This window comes from Acomys russatus, chromosome 5 (assembly GCF_903995435.1).
Source record: "Acomys russatus chromosome 5, mAcoRus1.1, whole genome shotgun sequence".
Classification (NCBI taxonomy): Eukaryota; Metazoa; Chordata; class Mammalia; order Rodentia; family Muridae; genus Acomys; species Acomys russatus.
Window position 1 is genome coordinate 49,817,787 of NC_067141.1, and position 19,710 is coordinate 49,837,496.

The 19,710-nt window shown below is 43.4% G+C and overlaps 1 non-coding gene and 1 pseudogene across 1 annotated transcript; one reads left to right on the top strand and one right to left on the bottom strand.

Moving 5' to 3' along the window:
* Positions 1-918: 918 nt before the first annotated feature.
* Positions 919-19,416, bottom strand: LOC127189868 (kinesin-like protein KIF22; annotated as a pseudogene).
* LOC127190239 (U4 spliceosomal RNA) lies at positions 4,893-5,033 on the top strand. The gene has a single exon (XR_007830737.1). It is a non-coding gene; the product is annotated as a U4 spliceosomal RNA (small nuclear RNA).
* Positions 19,417-19,710: the final 294 nt, after the last annotated feature.

The window sequence follows — 19,710 nt, forward strand, 5'->3', positions numbered from 1 at the left end:
TTGTTCCACCATTCTCCTAAGCTTTTTGAAAATGGAATGCAGGACGAAGACAAAGAGGAAGAAATCTGGGAGCAAAGTGAGTGGGAGAGAAGCCAGTGGCAGAAGCTGCAGTAAACCTTTTGCTGACATCCTGAAACAGTGTATTTATTCCTACCCTGCTGTCTCCTCTAATGCATTAGAAACCAAATTTTCTATTATTCCATGCCCTACATTCTGGGCACCACTTGTAGGCGCTCTTTTTTTTTTTTTTTTTTTTTTAATCTATTTTATTGCCTCTACCTCCCTTCTTCACTACAATCCTTTTCAAAACCCCAACATCAGGTGTGGTTCTCCTCCTCCCTGGGGGGCTGTTGGCCACCAGCCCACCAAGGCCAGAGCAGAAGATGAGACACAAGGCCTGGACGTCTGTAAGGATGACAGAGATCGAACACTCCACTCCAGGAACTGCTTCAGGAGGTAGTTCAACTTTCATCAGGGAGAACAAAGGCTATATAGCTCTTGGGGAGCAGCTGGGGCCTTCCAGGATAGGCATTCATAATTGGTTGAAACCAGGCACTTTTATGGTGCTTGTTTTGCATTTGGCAGCACACTCCTAACATATGAACGGGAACACAGTACCTAATTATCCTATTGGCCACAGGGAGGGGAGAGCTAGCAGGGATCTGTGTCAAGGGCCATATATCAAGTGTGGTTAGGAGCATCTGTATCTAAAGACTCTCCAGATGGAGTCAGGCAGAGAGCTGGAGGCCCTGCTGGGGAGAGGGAGTCCTACACCTAACACCCAGCTCAGAATAGTTATCTGGACCAGGAGGACTGTGGCCTCAAACAGTGAGGTTCTTCCACCAGCTCCAGTTTTATTTTTTAATGGAGAAGTGTCGTCATGAACTTTAAGAAATTCATCGTCTATTTCAAAGGGATCTAGGAGTCTGGTAAAGTACCATGGCCTGACTGGTAGTGATTCTAGCAAAAAGGGACAAGTGTCAAAATAAAACAACACAATTAGAGGGCTAATTAGGGGTAGCATCTAGGAAAACAAGGAGTTTTGAACCAACAGCATTGCTCAGTGAGTTGAAATCTCAATAGTAAGTATGTACAAAGTCTTTTGAGGGTATTAACATTGGTCTCAAAAACATTTGATACATTTACATAAAAGTAACATTACTTTCCCCAATATAATGTAAGTCCCCATGATCAGCAGTTATTAAGTTTAGTGTTGTTTTGTTTTGTTTTGGAGCATAACCCCAGCATAATCTGTCACTGGAGAAATTTAGGGCTATCATTTAGCCCAGATGATCCAGCCTCACAGAACATGGATTAAAATAAATGGGACAATTTAAGAGCTAGTTGGAAAGCAAGCCTAAGCTAAGGCCAATCTTTAATAATTAATAAAAGATCTTCATTTCATACTTGGGAGCTGGCGGTCTGAGACAATCTGGCAATAATTGGTTGCAAACTTCATTAATTGACACCCAAACACTTAATAGAGCCAAGCTGACATTGTTACTATCAAACATTAGCCACTATTACCAAGTACTGCCCAGGGGCAGCTCTGTAGTACAGCGCCATACGTCATAATGCACTTTTCTTTGTAGGTCAAAAGGACAATAGAAGGTGACATTCTTGGACATTATTATTATTATTTTGGAATAAAAACTGTAAACAATGTTTTTATACAAGGATTTTAAAAGAAAAAGCCAGTGTGGTAAGAGCTGGTGGTCAGGAGGGATCACAGTGCTGCTGGCAGCCAAGCTCAAGAGGTTCACCTTGGGTAAAGACTCCACCTACTTCCCCGAGATGCCATCCACCCACCCGGACCAAGTCCTCCACCTCACTGTAGGGGCCATGGAGCTTCCTCTCACCCGCCATGAGTCGGGCCGTCTTCTGTCCAATGTGACGCAGGCTGCACAGATTCTGAAGGGAGCTTTCATTCAGCAGATCCTTTTTTTTTTTTTTTTTTTTTTTTTTTTTTTTTTTTTTTCTCGCCCATGTGCCGGTAACTCTGGGCTAACTTGTAGCTCCGAGCAGTCCTCAGCCTTTCCCACAGCCTCTGATACATTTGATGGCTCCAGCTTCCTTCTGTGGCCCTCTCTCCAGAATGTGGATATCCGTTTTTGAGGATGCTGCCTGCTTCTGGGTCAGTTGCAGGGGCATCGCCACAGCTCCCTTTTAAGGGCTTTGGGCTTGTACTAAGGAGGGGGCTGATGGATCGAGAGAGCGCGTTCTCTTTCTCCTTTGGATCCAGTGCCCCCTGGACCAGCACTTTGGCCTCTAGTTCTTTCTGCGTCATCTTAAGCCTCTCAGTCTCCAAGTTCTTTCCCTCTACTGTCTTCACGAGTACCATTCTCTCTCGCTTTGGGGTACTCAGTAGAGGTGTTCCTTGGCTCCCCAGGGAGCCCAGCAAACGATCCAAACTCAGGAGGTTCTCCAACATGGCTGGATCCATGTTGCTTAGCTTCTGTAAGAGGCTTGGTTTCTGGGAGGCAGAGGCTGGAGCCGCTGCAGACTCAGGGCTCCCAGTTGATTCTTCTTCAGAGCCTTTGGCTTTCTTTGCCTCTGATGGGCCCAGCAGTCATGAGGCTGTAGGCTCTCACTGGCAAAAGGCTAATCACCTCCTTGGACTTAGTGCAATGTTCAATGCTAAGATTATATGCAGGTAAAAACGTCTTTCAGGAGCAATGTTGGTAATGAGGATGCTATGAGCTGAGCTACCCAGAGAGTCCTGCAGTAAGCAAGTGAGCTGGCTGTCCCGGTATGGAATCCGGAATCTGACGGTGGCAGGGCCTGGTTTAGTGCAGCCACCACTTTTCCCAGTTCAAAGAGGGAGTTGTTGACGGTTCCATTCCGGCTGCTTCTCTGGGTTTCAGCTGGTACAGTTGCAGTCACCTTTGCTGAATTGCTGATTTGCTGTTTAATGGATCTGCTGAAATCCTGACTATAAAGAGTGGAGTCACTCCAAGGAACTGAATCTGAAATGGTTTACTTCTGTTCCCATTAGCCTCTTTTCTCTTCTATCTAGGGTAGGTGGGTTAGAAGGGAGGTATAAGCTTTAAAGAACCCCAAATAAAGTAGGTTTGAAAATTTTCAAAGCCTGCACATCAGTTTTTAAGAAAGTATCTTAGAAGTAAAAGAAGAACAGTGCAGTCTGCATAAGAGACAGGTCTGACAGGGTGTCATGCTTGAGGGTGACAGTTACTGGCAGGAGAGTCTGGACATACACGTGAACCCTCCCACACACATAGTCCCCATCTGGTTCAACTATGTGTGGACCCTACCTATAGCCTTGCTTAGAAGCTTATTCATCTTGGAAGAATCAAGCTTGGTGACCTAAGAAGGTTGTCATACACTCCTGTCTTGAGGCTGGGTCTCAGTCAAGGATTGTAGTGACCCCCACCCAAGGAGAGCTGGTAAGGCTCTAGAAGGTAAACCCTTTCTCCAGCAGAGAGCAATGACAGCTCCTATGAATGTACCCCATGACCCCATTATGAAAATGGCTGTTGGATGTCCAGGAGCTGAGACATTATCTTCCATGGCTCCTCAACTGAAGACTGTTAGAAACACAATCAGTTTGTAACCCCAAACTCACATCCCCACTCCCAGTCACAGTATTGGATAGTCATGAATTGTCATTTCAGAGCCTTTTACTGACTTGTGCTTAAATTTCTTCTGGGTGAATACAGATAGATTTAGCTTCCCAGAGTATCAGCTGTCCCCAGCATCTTTGAAAAATGATGTTTGTATTTCCATTCCAACCTCAGAAGATTGAGTGGACCCCAAAGGAGCTAGCTCTTAGGGCTCTGAATTCTATTCTGTAATGTCATACTCCTTAGACTCAGGGACTAACGTAAAGTATCAAGAAATCAGATAAACCAATTAAGTCATTATTTGATAGAAAAAGTCTTACATTTGAAAGATGTCAGGACAGATTGCTATCAGGTGGCCCAAAGATAGAGGTTGAGATTACAGGCTGAGTTGAGAATCAGGAAAAGCGAGATTTATTAGAGAACAAAATCAACTGACAGTATTGAAAGGCAGTGCTAGAAAGACTCTCAGAATGTTCCTGAGTAAGGTGATGCTACCTAAGGAAACAGGAAGTTACATGGACAGATTTGTCTGCCTCCTAAGCGGTGAGTAGCTTTCTGCCTCCTCCTGCTTGGATGACCTGGAAGAGATCCTGTTTCAGTTCCAGGCTCAGGGGTATGCATCAGTGAATCATAGTATAGTGGGTTATCACCTTGGCTCCATCTTCATACTTTGGCCCACTGTGTCCTCGACTTGACCAATTCTAGCTGGAGTCTCAAGTTTCTTGCAGAACCTCTTTCTGTTCCAAAGTTCAAACAAGATTTCAAGTTATCTCTCTCTCTCTCTCTCTCTCTTATGATTCTATGGAATTAAGTGCAGTTGGAATAGCAAACAGTCATGCTAAAACAAAACAAAACAAAACAGAAATCCAAATAACATGTCATGGTCTTCAAAGCTTAGCCCATCAGTCTATTTTATCACAACAACCTCCCATACCCACCCCCATCCAGATTCTCAAAGCCTTTCATTCCTTGATTGTGCCAACCAATATATATATATCCTTTAGCAAATCCCCTCTCTATAGAATGACAGCTATAAGAGAAATTCTCAATATAACCCATTTTTTTGAAGTCCGTTTGGGATATCTGGAGCCACTGGGTGGCTTACTAAAGTCATCCAACACTGCTTTTGAGCCTATAGGACTTTTCTCAGGCCTTCCTCCTGAGGAAATCATATTACTGGTATGTACATCTTCTATCTTTGTTCTACACAGTACATCATGAAAAAGTAAAATTGAAAATAATTATTGAACAGAGAAATAAAAGTACTTGGCAAGTTTGGAGAATTACATCTAAGAGAATATAAAAGAATTAAACTTTGTACAGTGGCAGTATTGTAGCCAATGAGGTTCATCTGAGGCGCGATTGTTGCTCATTGAAAATAAAAGAATTAAATTAAAAGCAGCGGCTCCTTGAAGGTTAACTGATTGAAAATTTGTTAAAACTGGGAATCAGCTGAGCCTCGTGGTGCACCGTTGTAATCGCATCCCTTGGGGAGCTGAATCAAAGGGATCTGGAGTTTGAAGCCACGCTAAGCTACCCAGTGAGAACTTGCCTCAAAAACAAGGCAGAATGATTCCGGAAATCTCATACTTTCAAGGAGAGCCTTCGGTTCTTGTTTTCTTGAAAATCCAGGACTTTGATCCAGGCCTTATAACATGCCTGTCACCTCTGAAGTTTAAGGGCTAAACTCAGAATTTCACAAGTTGGCTGCTAAACTAGTTCAACAACATAACCGTTGCCATTGCTATCTGTGGTCGTGTGAACGGAAATGGCCCTATAGGCTGGTATGTTTAATGGCTGGTCCTTAGTTAGTCGAACTATTTGGGAAGGATTAGAAGATGTGGCCTTCTTGGAGAATGTGTCACTATGGGGGTGGGCTTTGAGGTTTCAGGATGTAAGCTCTGTGTGCCTCCGTGCTTCCTGCCATGATGAACATGGGCTAGCCCTCTGAAACTATAAGCCAGCCTCAAGTGAAATGACTTGGCCAAATGAGTTGACTTGGCCTAGCAATGGAACACAGTAGGTAAGACAACAGTCTCCTTAAACCATTTCCAAGTCAAAAGATGAATTATAATTATAAGTCAATTCTGGTGCAGAAATTTGGGTATTTACTATTTGTTACCGTGAAAAGAATGTTATGAACACTGGCTTGCTGACACTTACTAAAGATAAGTATGAATAAAAATAGCAGTGATATACAGGTACTCAAAATGTCTATCACTCTAGGTAACTTTCAACAGCAATCTATTTCATTTTTACTTCATTTTATTAATATTTGTATAAACAGTGGAGAGAAGCTATCTTCCAAAAATGATTTCTGCTTGCCTACACATTTATGTTCACTTTATAAATCTATCTAGTTGAGTAAAGAGGATGTGAAAATCATTTTCTAAGCTGTGATTTCCAAGAAAACAGAACACAAAGCAATCTTGGTGCTAGTTCATTGGAAATTCAGTAACAAGGAGTCAAGAGTGAGGGAAAAGCGACATTGAAGGTGAAGAAGAGGAAAAGATACAACACTGTATACTCACAGATCTGGCTATAGTTTACAAAGGGAGGATGTGAATTGTCTTCACAAACTCAAGGGTTTGAACACTTGGTCCCCAGCCAGTGGCATTGTTTTGGGGAGTTGTGGAACCTTTAGGATACAAGCCCATCCGTGGTGGCTGTGGGCACTGAGTCCTTCATCCATAGCTCAAGATCTTTTCCACTTACTCCAAATTCAAAGACTAGGAGACTAACCCTAGCACAAGTAGACAAAATCTAGTAGTTATTTTTGCTGATACCTGGAGTCCATTTAGGAAAGGTCAGAGTATTTACTTGGAACGGTCTCTCACTTGTTCAGTGGACTCTAGGTGTGTGGCTCAGTTTAGCTTTTGACACCAGACGCTGTCCCCACTGCAATGCTCATATCAGCCTTCTGCGTGCCACCTTTTTTTTTTTTTTTTTTGAGATGTATTTATTATTATATTTACAGTGTTTGCCTGTATGTATACCTGCAGTCCAGAAGAGGGCATCAGATCACATTACAGACGGTTGTGAGCCACCATGTGGTTGCTAGGAATTGAACTCAGGACCTATGGAAGAGCAGCCAGTGCTCTTAACCTCTGAGCCATCTCTCCAGCCCCTGCGTGCCACCTCTTAATTTTCTTCCACCTTACGAATCAAGCATCACCCTGGTCAGTTTTCCATCTGCCTTTCCGCTAAAATAGGCGCAGATCTGTGCTGATCAAAGAACACTAATTGCTACTCTGGCACTGATGCAGTTGTAATAATTACAGTTATTTGGCTTCTCTCAAAATTACATCTTGACACTGGTCCCTGTCATTCTTGGGACCTGTCATCCTGTGGATATTAGGGCAGCCCAATTCTATGGCCACATCTGTACGGCAAGCTTGTAGGAAAAAAAAAAAAAAAGGCATCCCTAGTGTTTTAAATAAACTAATATACCTAGCAGTAGAATGTTTCATACTGTTGTAAGGATGGAAATGTCCTTTGTCCCTTCCAAGGGAGCACAGCAATGAATTTTTAGGTAAATCCATTCTAATGTCGCTGCTTCCCTGACCTAGGTCCTGTAGTGGATATAAACATGTTTTTGTTTTGATCCCAAGTGTGGGATTGTGAAACAGACTTGTGTAAGGGTGTGCAGTGACTTGTGAGAGAACAGGTGATGTTTGTTCACCGGGAAAGGCACCACCTCTTGTGGGGCCGTGGTCTTTGCCAACCGATGAACATCCTAGTATGGACTGTGAGAGCCCAAAACAAGAGGTGGGTTGTTTTGGTCTTGGCTGTTCATCACTCCACTTTAAGACACTCCTAGAGAGAATTGCTCCAGCAAATGCTTCGTGGTTCCGGGTTCGGGCCGCTGCTCCAGGTTCCAGAAGCTGCGTTTGCAGTCGCCTTCGTTGATGCTGGTTTACTATTTAACAGGTCTGTTGGAATCCTGCCAACTCTGCCAGTGGAGTTGCTCCAAGGAACTGAGTCTAAAAAGGTCTACTTCTGTTTCCATTAACCTCTTTTATCTTCTATCTAGGGTGAATTGGAGGGGAGGTGTAAACATTAAAGAACCTCAGATAAAGTGGGTTTGAAAAAGTTCAAACACACATATTTTTTTTCTACTCTAATATGAGGTATGGTACCCATACAACTCAATTATAATACAAAGCTTGCTTCCAGTGCTTTGGAAGTGCTACAGCAAGCTGCTTAGGAGAAATAAGTCATACAAATTAAATGTTAGTAGGTTAAATCATGGTCATGTCAATTGCTAGCCTACTTTTAGCACAAGAACATACATCTTAGGTACAGCGGATAGATATGACTTCACAGAAAGATAAGGTATTCAAAAAAGCCCAGAGACATGCAGAATATGGCATTTTAAAATGTGTTTATTACTTTAAAGATTCGTTGACAATGAGACAGGTTAACTCCTGGCAACACCCAGCCTACCTCAAAGAGGACAATGAGCATCAAAGAATCTCCTTATGGAGATGGCTTCAAATGTGGCAAACAAGCCACTGGGCAAAAGGTCCTCGTTTCTACCACAGACAGAATTCTGCCTAAAAGAAGGGCACGCTGGGATGCAGGCAAAGTCGAAGGCCAAACTCTGCCAAGACAGGGTAAGCAAGGCATCAATAGTTTCTGTCCCACAAATGTGTCTGTCAGATATATTGGGCCAGAAGGGTGAAGAAGATTCTCCAACATTATAGAGTTTTGGGTGACTGTTCAGGTAGAAAACTGCGTCTGTCATCTTCTCATTCATAAAGCTACTAACCTGTGTTCCCAGCATACTCAGGTAATCAAATTTATTCTTTCTCAAGTCTCTGATGGAGTTGAAGACCAGGTAGCTTAGTTTTACAATGAAGCTTAATTGTTTAGGCGTTAAGATGTTTTTAGGTCTAGATAGGTGTTTTAAGTTAATAATGACAATATGTAATGGAGATTGATTTACATTCAGAAGTTTAGACGCACGAAGAAAGGAAAGATGTTTTCTTCAAGGCTGTCAAATACAAATAGCCAAAACACTAAGAATGTAACATTTATATAATTCCTGATTGTGCCATGGTTCTTCTTGCTATAGGTAATCTATTGTATATATGGATAACAATATAAATGTATATGTAAAAAATAAAACAAAAATAAAAATAAATAAATAAATATGAAAAAGAAAAGAAAAAGTTCAAAGCCTACAAGATCCCATTTGCTCAGTGTAATGTCAAGATGTCTGATAACTTTAGTTCACAGACCCTAAGCCACTGTCACATTCAAATGTCAAGGAGCCAACTAGAAATCATGCTTGAAGAAGCTCTAGGTCCTACAACACTGAGTCCTTAGTCATGGGGATGATCACTTACCAGTGAACTCTCCCCTTTCCAGTGCTGTGATCTCCCCAAATCTGCCATTCTCAAAATCCACTCCCCCCCACTTCTGATTTCTGTCATACATAATTGCCAGATTCGTTGTTTTATAGGTAAGCTATTCCCCCCCCCCATTTTCCCTCCTCCCCCCTACACCCTGGCAGAGTCTGCATCTTCCCTTTCAGGCTGTATTGTACTGATTCAGGTTATTGGCCTGAAAAGAGTCAGATTTGGAGCTGGGAAGTGGTGGTGCACATGTTTAATCCCAGCACTCAGAAGGCAGAGGCAGGGAGGTCTCTAAGTTCGAGACCAGCTTGATTTACAGAGTTTCAGGATAGTCAGGGCTATGTTAAGAAATTTTTTCTAAAAAAAAAAAAGGCACACACAAAACAAACCCCAAAAATCCAAACTGGGTGGAGGAAGTTTTGAATAGTATGATTATTATCCTTTTGAGTGCCTGCTTCAGTTGAGGTTCATGATCTCAAGGTAAGGGGGCTCTGCTCTCCATTGATGACAGGGAGCAGAGAAAATTCATTAGCCCAGAAACATTCAAGGACATCTCCAGTTCAGCATTCTTGTTTGTTTATTTGTTTGTTTGTTTGTTTGTTGAGACAGGGTTTCTCTGTGTAGCCTTGGCTGTCCTATACTCCCTTTGTAGACCAGGCTGCCCTAGAACTCACAGCGATCCCCCTGCCTCTGCCTCCCGAATGCTGGGATTGAAGGCATGCGCCACCATGTCCAGCCAGTTCAGTATTCTTAGTTTTGTTCTATTAAACATTATCACCCCAGGTCTAAATGCCCTTCTCACCAGCCAGATGTTAGCTTTGGTATGGTATATTCATTCAAGATGTAGATGTGCTTTGTCCGTCACTATTATCTTTATCATTAGAATGTGGGTTTTCAAGCCTTCCCCCCTCTCCAGACCTGACTGCTATTGAGATTTAGTTTCCAGAGAGTACTGTTTTTATAAGATTTACAAAAGCAGCCACCCATCTCACAAGTGGTATGATTATTATTTCCTACATACTGATCTCCTAGTGCCTTGACTCTCCTCCCCAACTAAGCACGGGCCAATCAAGTGTGGTGTCCCTGAGGGGTTATAAAGGGCTCACCATCAACAGTAAACTGCCTATTGCCTTCCGCCATGAAGGGAACTGAAATCCCATCCTGAAAGTTTGCTTTTTAAGAACTAATTCCTGAATCCATTTTCTTAACTTCAATTTTCCCTGCTGCTGCCACCAAACAGGGACAAATCATCTACGGTGATTTGTATGATGGGGGAGGCACAGTCCCAAGGAAGCAAGAGGAAAGAAAAAGAAGTGGAGCTGGGGAAAGGGAATAAATGTTGCCAAGCTGAGCGCCATGCTGCATAAGGTGCAGGGGCCCTCTCCAGAGCAGCCACCTGAGAAGGAAGGATAGGAAGAAATGTCTTGCTGATCCCATCCTGGTTCCTGTCTCTCTTCAGTCATCTTTGACCCATGATAGTACCGCTGTAGTTCCTTATCCGCTGGTTCCAGATGAGTCAGCAGGACCCTAGAGTTCCTGCCATACGCGTCCAAGAACTCTGGAAGTCAAGGAGCTAAGTACATGCACGAAGGCATAAGAGCTAGGTCTGGTATTAGAACAAAGGAGAAGAAAATGTTATCTCTACTACAGCTGTACAAACCTGGATGTAAGCCTGTTTACCCACTCTGCAGCCATACGTGTATACACACACACACACACACACACACACACACACACACACAGCTCATAGATCTTGTTAAAAAGAGGGTCATGACAGACAAGGTGTTGCATATCTTTAATCCCAGCACTTAAGGTGCCATAGGTAGGCAAATCTGAGTTTGAGGCTAGCCTGATCTACAAAGCAAGCCCAGGACAGCCAGGGGTACACAGAGAAATTTTATCTTGAAAAAATAAAAACAAACAAGCAAATAAATAAAAGGGTGGTGCATCCAAAATATACTCGTTAAGCATTGCAATTATTCTGAATTATTCATGGGAAAACAACATGGGTTAGTAAGGGAATGTGGTCTGATGGGGAGGGATGCACCTTGACAGTAGAGCCCTGGCCTACCATAAGGACTTGGAGTCCACCCCCAACACCACTGAGGGAATAAAGTTGCTTGAAACTGATATACATGGGCTGGAGAGATGGCTCAGAGGTTAAGAGCACTGTCTGTTCTTCCAGGGGGTCCTGAGTTCAATTCCCAGCAACCACATACATGGTGGCTCACAACCATCTGATGTCCTCTTCTGGGGTATAGGCACATATGTGGGCAGAATATATAAATAATAAATACATCTTTAAAAAAAGAAACTGACATACATATTATCTAATGCCAGCAAGTCTCCCAAATAGGTTTTAATTGTCAAAAATTGCAAAAATAAATTCAGAGAGTGTCAGTGTGGTGTGGCAGAGAGCGTGTCCTTGTCAGAAGTTGCGGAGTGTGAGAGGCTTGCTTGCCACCAGGGTTGTTGATCCAAGTCTGATACCCCTGACCCACGTATTGGAAAGGAAGAGCTAACTCCAGGTGGGGAGGAAGGATTGCCCCCCTCTGACTCCCACCTGTGTGCTATAACACACATGTGAAACAAATGTCAAAAAGCGCAGTAATGCCAGACAGTCCTGGAATGATGTTAGAAATCTGTTGCGGATTCAAATTTAAGATTATTCTTTATACACATTATTTATATTTCTATTCTAATATGAGGCATTGTCCCCATATCACTCAAGTAGAACACAAGGTTTACTTCCAATACTTTGAAAGTGCTACGGCAGGCTGCTTAGGATAATTAAGTAATACAAGTTAATTGTTAGTTGATCAAATCATGGTAAATTACTAGTCTATTCATGTCACAAGAATATACATCCTAGGTATAACAGATAGGTATGATTCTATAGACAGATTAGGTAAAATAGTTAGATAAGGTCTTCAAACATCTCAGAGTCCTACAGAATATGGTATTTAAAGATGTTTTTATTATTTTGAGGATTCTTTGACAATAATACAGGTTAACTCCTGGCAACACCCAGCCTACCGCAAAGAAGATGATGAGCATCAATGAACCTACTTATGGAGATGGATTCAAATGTGGCAAACCAGCCACTGGGAAAAATGTCCTTGTTTTGACCACTGACAAAATTCTGCCTAAGAGTAGGCAAGTTTGGATGCAGGCAGAGTTGATGGCCAAGCTCTGCCAAGACAGGGTAAACAAGTCCTCAATAGCTCTTGCCTCACAAATATGTCTGTCATATATATTGGGTTAGAAGGCTGAAGATGATGCTCCAACATTCTAGAGAGTTTCGGGTTCAGGCAGCAAAATCTGTCTCTGTCATTTTTTTTTTTCAGTGACAGAAGCTGTCATTGGAAACTGCTAACCAGCACTTCCTGTTTACTCAGGTAATTAATTTTATTCCTTCTCAAGTCTCTGATGGGGTTGAAGACCAAATAGTTTAGTTTCACAATTAAGCTCAGTTGGTTACAGGTTAAGATGTTTTTAGATCTAGGTAGATGTTTTAAGTTGATAGAGATGAGATATGATAGATATTGATTTACACTCAGAATTTTAGACTCACCAAGATGGGAAAAAGTTTTCAAGGTTGCCAAATACAAATAACCAAACACTACGAATGCAACATTAATATAATTCCTGATTGTTTCATGGTTCTTCTTGCTGTATGTAGCTTATTTTATATATGTGCAATAATATAAATGTGTGTAAAAATAAAAAATATTATTAAAAACGAGGCTCACATATGCAAAAAAGAAACCTGATGTGGACTTATTTGTGCCCTCTATTTACATATTAATATATTGAAATTTATGTTTTGAAAACCTAGCTCCTGCTATGATTACATATGGAGAGAAAGGCTCTAATGAGACAATTAATGTTACATAAGGGTACTAAGATGGGGTGCTAATTCAATATTACTGTTGTCCCTGTTATAGGAGTGTAAGATCTGGGAATGAAGCTATCTTAAACACAACCTGTTACAGAGAGGCAGACAGGTGGGTGTGGTGTTTGTTTGTTTGTTTGTTTGTTTAATAAAGACAGGTTTATTGTTCTCACATAAGGGGAGAGGTAAGAACTTAAAAAAATAACTAATGACCTCACACTTAGCTCTAAGTGAGGCTGTGGATATTTGAAAAAGCGTTCCCTCGCAGACAGCAGGCAGAGGTGACACAAGTGGGTTATAAGTCTGCACACGGACAGCAAGCTACCACATCCATACCCACTTGCCGGGGTGGGACAGTGAGTGGGTGTTGGCTCTGCAGTACCTGCTCCTCTCAAGGATTTGATATTCCTTGAGAGCAACAGGGGCTAGCTGGTCAGTTTTGGTTATGTTCAGCCAGGCCAACCAGGGTGCCAGAGCCTCAATGGTCACTAATGTCAGTGGCAGTCCAGAGGCAGGAGACCTTAATAGGAGACCTGGTCACCAGAAGGACTGGTCCCTTGTTGCTACTGTGTGTCACTTGTGTGCATTGAGGGACATTGGAGACCAGCAACTGCTGAGCTACATGGAGCATGGGTTTTTATGGCCTGTCAAAGGCTTATCTTGTCCTTTCAGACTTTTTGTTCCCTGCTCCTGATTGGTGCAGAGGAACCTGCTCCCGCGGTGATGCTGGTTACACAGAGGTACTTGCTTCTGATGTCAGCACATTCTGATGTCAGGACATTGAGCAAGAGTGCCTCCATCTTGTAGGCTCAAATTTCTTAACAAATAGATTTTATTACGAACTTATTAACCGAGCGTACGTTTTTAATAACCCAACTAACCTAAAGAATAGAAAAAGAGGATTAAAGAACACAATAACAAAACCGTAAGGATATCAGTTCCAAGGAACAATTCTCCTGGCATAATCAGCAGGATTTCTTCTGCTGGAACCTGGAGTAACCAGAACCTGGAACCTCGGCAGGAACCCAGAGTCCTGAAGCCTTCCCTCGAGCGGTTCTCTCTAGGAGTGTCCTGAAGTGGAGCGATGAATAGCCAAAACTATCCCAAGTCTCCAAAAGCCCCGCCTCTTGTTTCTGGCTCACTTATATATCTCCTCTCAGAGTCTGTTCACAGATCTTTTCAGCTGGCAACAATCAAGCTCCCACAAGAGGTGGTTTGCCTTCTAGTGGATTAGCCTCACCTGTTCTCTCACAAGACCGTTCCCCATCCCACACTTGGGATCATAACAAAACCATCTTGTTTCTTAGTTTTGTTCTAAGTGTTCATTACAGAAGCACAGAAAGTAAAATAATGGGCTGGTCGAAGTGGCTCAGCTGGTAAAGGAGCTTGCAGAAATGATGCAGGCCTGAAGACCAGAGTCGGATCCCCAGAACCCACTCAAATGTGGAAGGAGAAAACCACAAAGTTGTCCTCTGACCTCCATCCACTCAGTGTGGCGCGCGCGCACACACACACACACAAACACACAAACACACCACCACCACCACCACCACCACCACAATAATAATAAAAAAAAGGACATGAAATTGGGAGAAGAATGTGTTGGGGGTGCGTCAAGGGAGTTGGAGGAGGGAACGGAGGTGTAAATGATCAAATACATGGTATATATCAATGAAATTATCAGAGAAATGAATTGAAAATATAAAATTAGGGGCTAGAGAGATGGTTTGGTGGCTAAAAAGCAGTTACTACTCTCAGGTTACAACAGGGTGACTCCAGTTCCAAGGGATCTGACACCTGCTTCTGACCTCTGAGGGCACCGGGCACTTATCTGGTTCTCAGACATACATGAAGGCAAAATGTTCATAGACAGAAAATAAATAAAAAAATAAGTTTTAATCCCAGCACTTGGGAAGCAGAGGCAAACAGATCTCTGAGTTTGGGGGCAGCTTAGTCTACAAAGTGAGTTCCAGGACACCCAGGGTTACACAGAGAAATCCTGTCTCTGAAAATGAAAGGAAGAATTTTTTTAAAAAGATGTGACTATACCCTAAAGTCTTATAGAAGTAACAGTTTGCTGTTAACTAATTTTTTAAAGATGTTAATATTAAAATTGTATTTTAGGAAGATTAGTAAGAATCGCCCAGAAATGGATGCCTTAGTGACAATGCCGGGATGATACTGCTTGAACACTAGTCCGCATGCAGTTCCTCTCTTAAATCTGTGCCAGGCCTAGGTCTGGCCTCAGAGAAGAGAAAAAGAGCTCAGGCTTCCTCTGTGTCATCGCCATTTCCAGTAGTGGCCTGGCTACACTTCCTGCTTCAAAGGAAACAGTGTGTGTGGCAGTCTGGTGGGGCTCTAACCTGCCTACTTACAGACCAAACAAACCATCAGGCCCATGAACAACTTTTATGAATATTTTGTTAGAGAAAGCTGCTGAGCTGAATTTATGGAGTGCAACATCTTACAAGGTGCTGCATCACACTCACTCTCCCCTAATTTAATTTGTAGTTAAATTTCATTTGGTATTTGCTGTTATATATGACATGTATCGATTTCAACCACACTTTATTCCCCCAGTGGTGTTGGGGTAGATCCCCAGTCCTCATGATAGGCAAGCCCTTGACTGTCCAACCACATTCCTAGTTCCTGGGCCACACACATTACCTTTCTAACCCAGGACTTTTCTGCCATGAGTCCATGAATAATTCAGAATAACTGCAACCCTCATGGAGTGTATTTCGAAAAGTAAAAAAAAAAATCTGTCTTTTGTGGATGGAAAGATGGCTCAACAGAAAAACTCACTTGTGGCCTAACCTGATAACCCAAGTTCTATCCCTGGAAACCAATTATGGAAGGAGAGAATGGACTTCTGCAAGTTGTTGTCTGATCTCCACATGAGTGCTGTGTTATTCAAGTGTACAACACACACACACACACACACACACATTTGTAAAAACATGTCCTGCCAGGCGATGGTGGCACACATCTTTAATCCCAGGACTCGGGGCGGGTGTGGGGGTGGGGTGGGGGTGGCGCTGATGGGGGGGTGGGGGTGACGGAGGTGGTGTGGGGTGGACAGAGGCAGGCAGATCTACAAATTTGAGGCCAGCCTGGTCTACAGGACAGCCAGGGCTCCACAGAGAAACCCTGTCTCAAAAAAACAAAAACAAAATTGTGTCTTGAGCCGGGCACGGTGGCTCACTCCTGTAATCCCAGCATTTGGGAGGCAGAGGCAGGTGGATCTCTGTGAGTTCAAGGCCAGCCTGGTCTACAAAGTGAGTCCAGGACTGACAAGGCTACACAGAGAAACCCTGACTTGAAAAACCAAAAAACGAAAAAAAAATTTTTGTGTTTTGAGTTGGGAATGTAGCTTAAATGGAGTGGTTGCCTAACCTGTAGGAAATCTGGAGTTCAGTTCCCAGCACTCCATAAAACCGAGTGTGGTGATAGATGCCTGAACCCCCAGCACGGCAAGTACAAGCAAGAGGATCAGAAGTTCCAGGATATTGGGGCCTGGAGAGATGGCTCAGCGGTTAAGAGCACTGACTGCTCTTCCAGTGGTCCTGAGTTCAATTCCCAGCAACCACATGGTGGCTCACAACCATCTATAATGTGATCTGACGCATACTGTATACATAATAAATAAATCTTAAAAAAAAACCATTCTGGGATATCTTCAGCTACAAAGAAGTTTAAAAAAAAAAAAAATCTTGCTCTAATTTGTACCTGCTCCCATTTTATGGACTCAGAATGGTGAATAAAAATAGTTTTTGGAGCAATGCAGTTCCAGATTAGCTGGGGCTAATAGACTGCGACCCTGGTTTTTGTTTTTGAAAGCAAAAGCATAGAACTGGGTGCTACAGTCCCACAGGCCTTTTGAATGGATCCCTCTGGGTTAGCATCAGGTCTTAGGCTTGTTTCAACATTCTCCCTTCAAAGTTTGTGGCACAGCAGAGCCCTCCTTTTTTCTTCATAGTGAGATTCTACACTTGCCACTTTAGAAATATGCCCTGACACAGAGGTGGCGGTGGGGGGCTTGGGGGCGGGGTGTGTGTGTGATGTACCATCTCCTAGGACGAACTGCCTGAAGCTCAACATTTCCCCAGACCCTCACTGTTCTATCTAGACTAACAACACAGAAACTGCAGCGTAACAGTTCAGTTTTGTTTTACCCTTTTGTGAAACCCTTACTAAAGTCGTGCTGAAAACACACAGACACACACACACACAGACACACTCGGGTAACGTGTACATGCATACATTTTATAAATGCCATATGAGCTTGTTTGTGCAAATGGCAGGCGCATGTAGAAGACTATCGATGCATACACATACACAAAACATATGCATGAACAAACACTGCCTTTCAAGAAAGCCACTAATCCTTTGTCGGTATCAACTGTATAACCCATGGAATTTAAATTGAGCTTTCCAAGGTGAATGTGGCATTGGGTATAAATCCCAGCAATACACAATAAATTTGGGTCAGTCAGGACTATGTGAGAGTCTAAAGTAAGCAAAAAAAGAATGAAAAATAAACGCAAGGAGAACCTTTAGGCAGATCGAAGTCTTACACTGGGCTTTGTTCCTAATTAAGAGAGTAAAGAAAGCAGGGCATGGTGGCACATGCCTTTAATGCCAGCACTCGGGAGGCAGAAGCAGGCAGATTCCTGTGAGTTCTAGGCCAGCTTGGTCTACAAAGCGAATCCAGGGCAGCCAAGGCTACACAGAGAGAAACCCTGTCTCCAAAAACTGAAAACCAAAAAGGGGGCGGTGGGGGGGGGGGGGGGGGAGAAACACTTCCTTTGTATCTCTGTACAGATCAGGCCTAAAAAACAGAGACAGGATTTATGCTTTCATCTAGACCATTAATTGGCAGAAAAATAAAACCCTACTTTTTCTAAGGAGGATCTCTATATAATTATGTGATTGTAAGCATATATAAAATATGACATATAAACAAACAGTCAATAAATGTTCAACACATTTTTACATATGTCCCCTCCCCTGCCATGGCCAACTCTCTAGGTTATAATAACATTACCACCAACCAGAGCAATCCCTTACTCTGCTCTCGATTGATAACACCTATTTCTCTATTCGCTAAAATATGGGTGTCTCCATCAAGCCTTTTAAAGACAGGTTTTTCTCAAGTAGCAGACATCTCCATCTTGGGTACTTTTGAGATTTCAAATGCAAGAGAACGCAAATGGAACTCCAGGTATTCAGCTTGCATCATGTTCTAGTCTGCGTCCCTGAGAATTACTGTCAACATTCTTCACGTTCACAAATTCTTCTCGTTTCGGGAACTCAGTTTTCTAGAACACTCAAGAACATTTTCTTCTCACCGTCTCTAATTTTTCCAAAACGAACAACAGTTGCCTCTTAGCTAAATTTCAGTCTCTCTCACCTTCCCACAGCTTGCTTTTTTTCCCCCCTAAGGCAACCTTCGATACTACTGTCATTCTAAATAGTTAAACACATCAATGCACCATTTAAAAAGCCCAGGTTTCCCCCGGAAGCCTACAAAAGTCGGCTTTGAATGCTAATGCTCACACACTGCCCTTCTTAATGTAGTCAACCTCTGTGTGAAAAATGCATACTTCCAGTCTTTGCTTAAGCACCCTGCCTTGTTTGAATATTCCCAATTTACCTAAATTCTCTTAATAACAAAAGCTCTATAATACCTTATTGTGTACTACTAAGGGATTAGCAGGAAACTAACGCTCACTAGGTGTTTATACGCACTAGTTTCCGTGGAGGAAATCCAAGCAATTTGTTCAAGATTACAGTTTAAGCAGAAAAAACATTACAATTCTTGTGACTCTCAACCCATGAGCCGAACACTCAATGCTGCCTTCGGACTGCAGCATACCATGGAACTCGGCCACTCATTGTGTCTCATTCTTCGTAGACTCCGACCGCCCGAGACGCTCGCATAACCTTGTAAACAACCAAATAGTTGATCCCTTCGTGGGTCAGATCAAGATCTGCTCAGATGTATATTTTGTTTTATTTACTAAAGACTTAATTAATTTGGAAGCAATTTCCACGGCCCCCCTCCCCAGGAAGTTGACAGCGACACGAAATTTCCTGTTAGGCCATCTTGGACTAATAGATTTGTTACAAAGTTGCGCTTCATACGTCCATGGGAATAATTAAATTAGTTCTGGACGGAATATCCACATTAAGGGTATTGGTGAATGTAAGATACACGTTTGTTTTGCTTTTTATTTTTAGGTGGACCCCCCTGTGTGAGTGTATGTTGGAGTGGGTTGGTTGGTGGGCGTCTTCCCCCCTGGGATGTTAGGATGTTTTGTTCGAAGGTGTATAGTTCTGCAAACCCAGAATCCCTGAGGCCAAAGGCTGCCTCGGTCACGTCCAGTATCCCGCTCCACTGGCGGGAAGCGTGGGTGGGACTGTGCGAAGCCCCCGGAAGCAGGTTTCCCCGGGAAGCGTGCCCACGAAGCCGACGAGTCCCGGGAAAGGCCCCGCCAAGCCGCGTGGAGGGCGCCGTCCCGGCGGCAGGCTCACATCCTTGTGCGATGTCTCGGATAATGTAGGCTGTGCCCCCCATTTCTCAGTCAAGCAAGTGCGCGTCAGAGGTAGTTAGCCTCAGCTTGTTTTTGACACCACAGAGCCTCGGCCTCGGCAGACCGTGGCCAGCGTGGAGACGAGTCGGCGGCCCAGGGCGCGCTGGACCCTGCAAGCTGCCCCCTCCCCGCCTTTCCTCGTCCCCCCGCCCCCGTCCCCGCTCCGAGTAACGGCTCCGAAGGCCCCGCCCCTTCCTATATTAGCGCCCCGGGGCCGTGCGTGAGGCGGAGCCTCGCGTGGATCTCGCGAGATCCCGGTTGGCGCCGTGACCTCCATG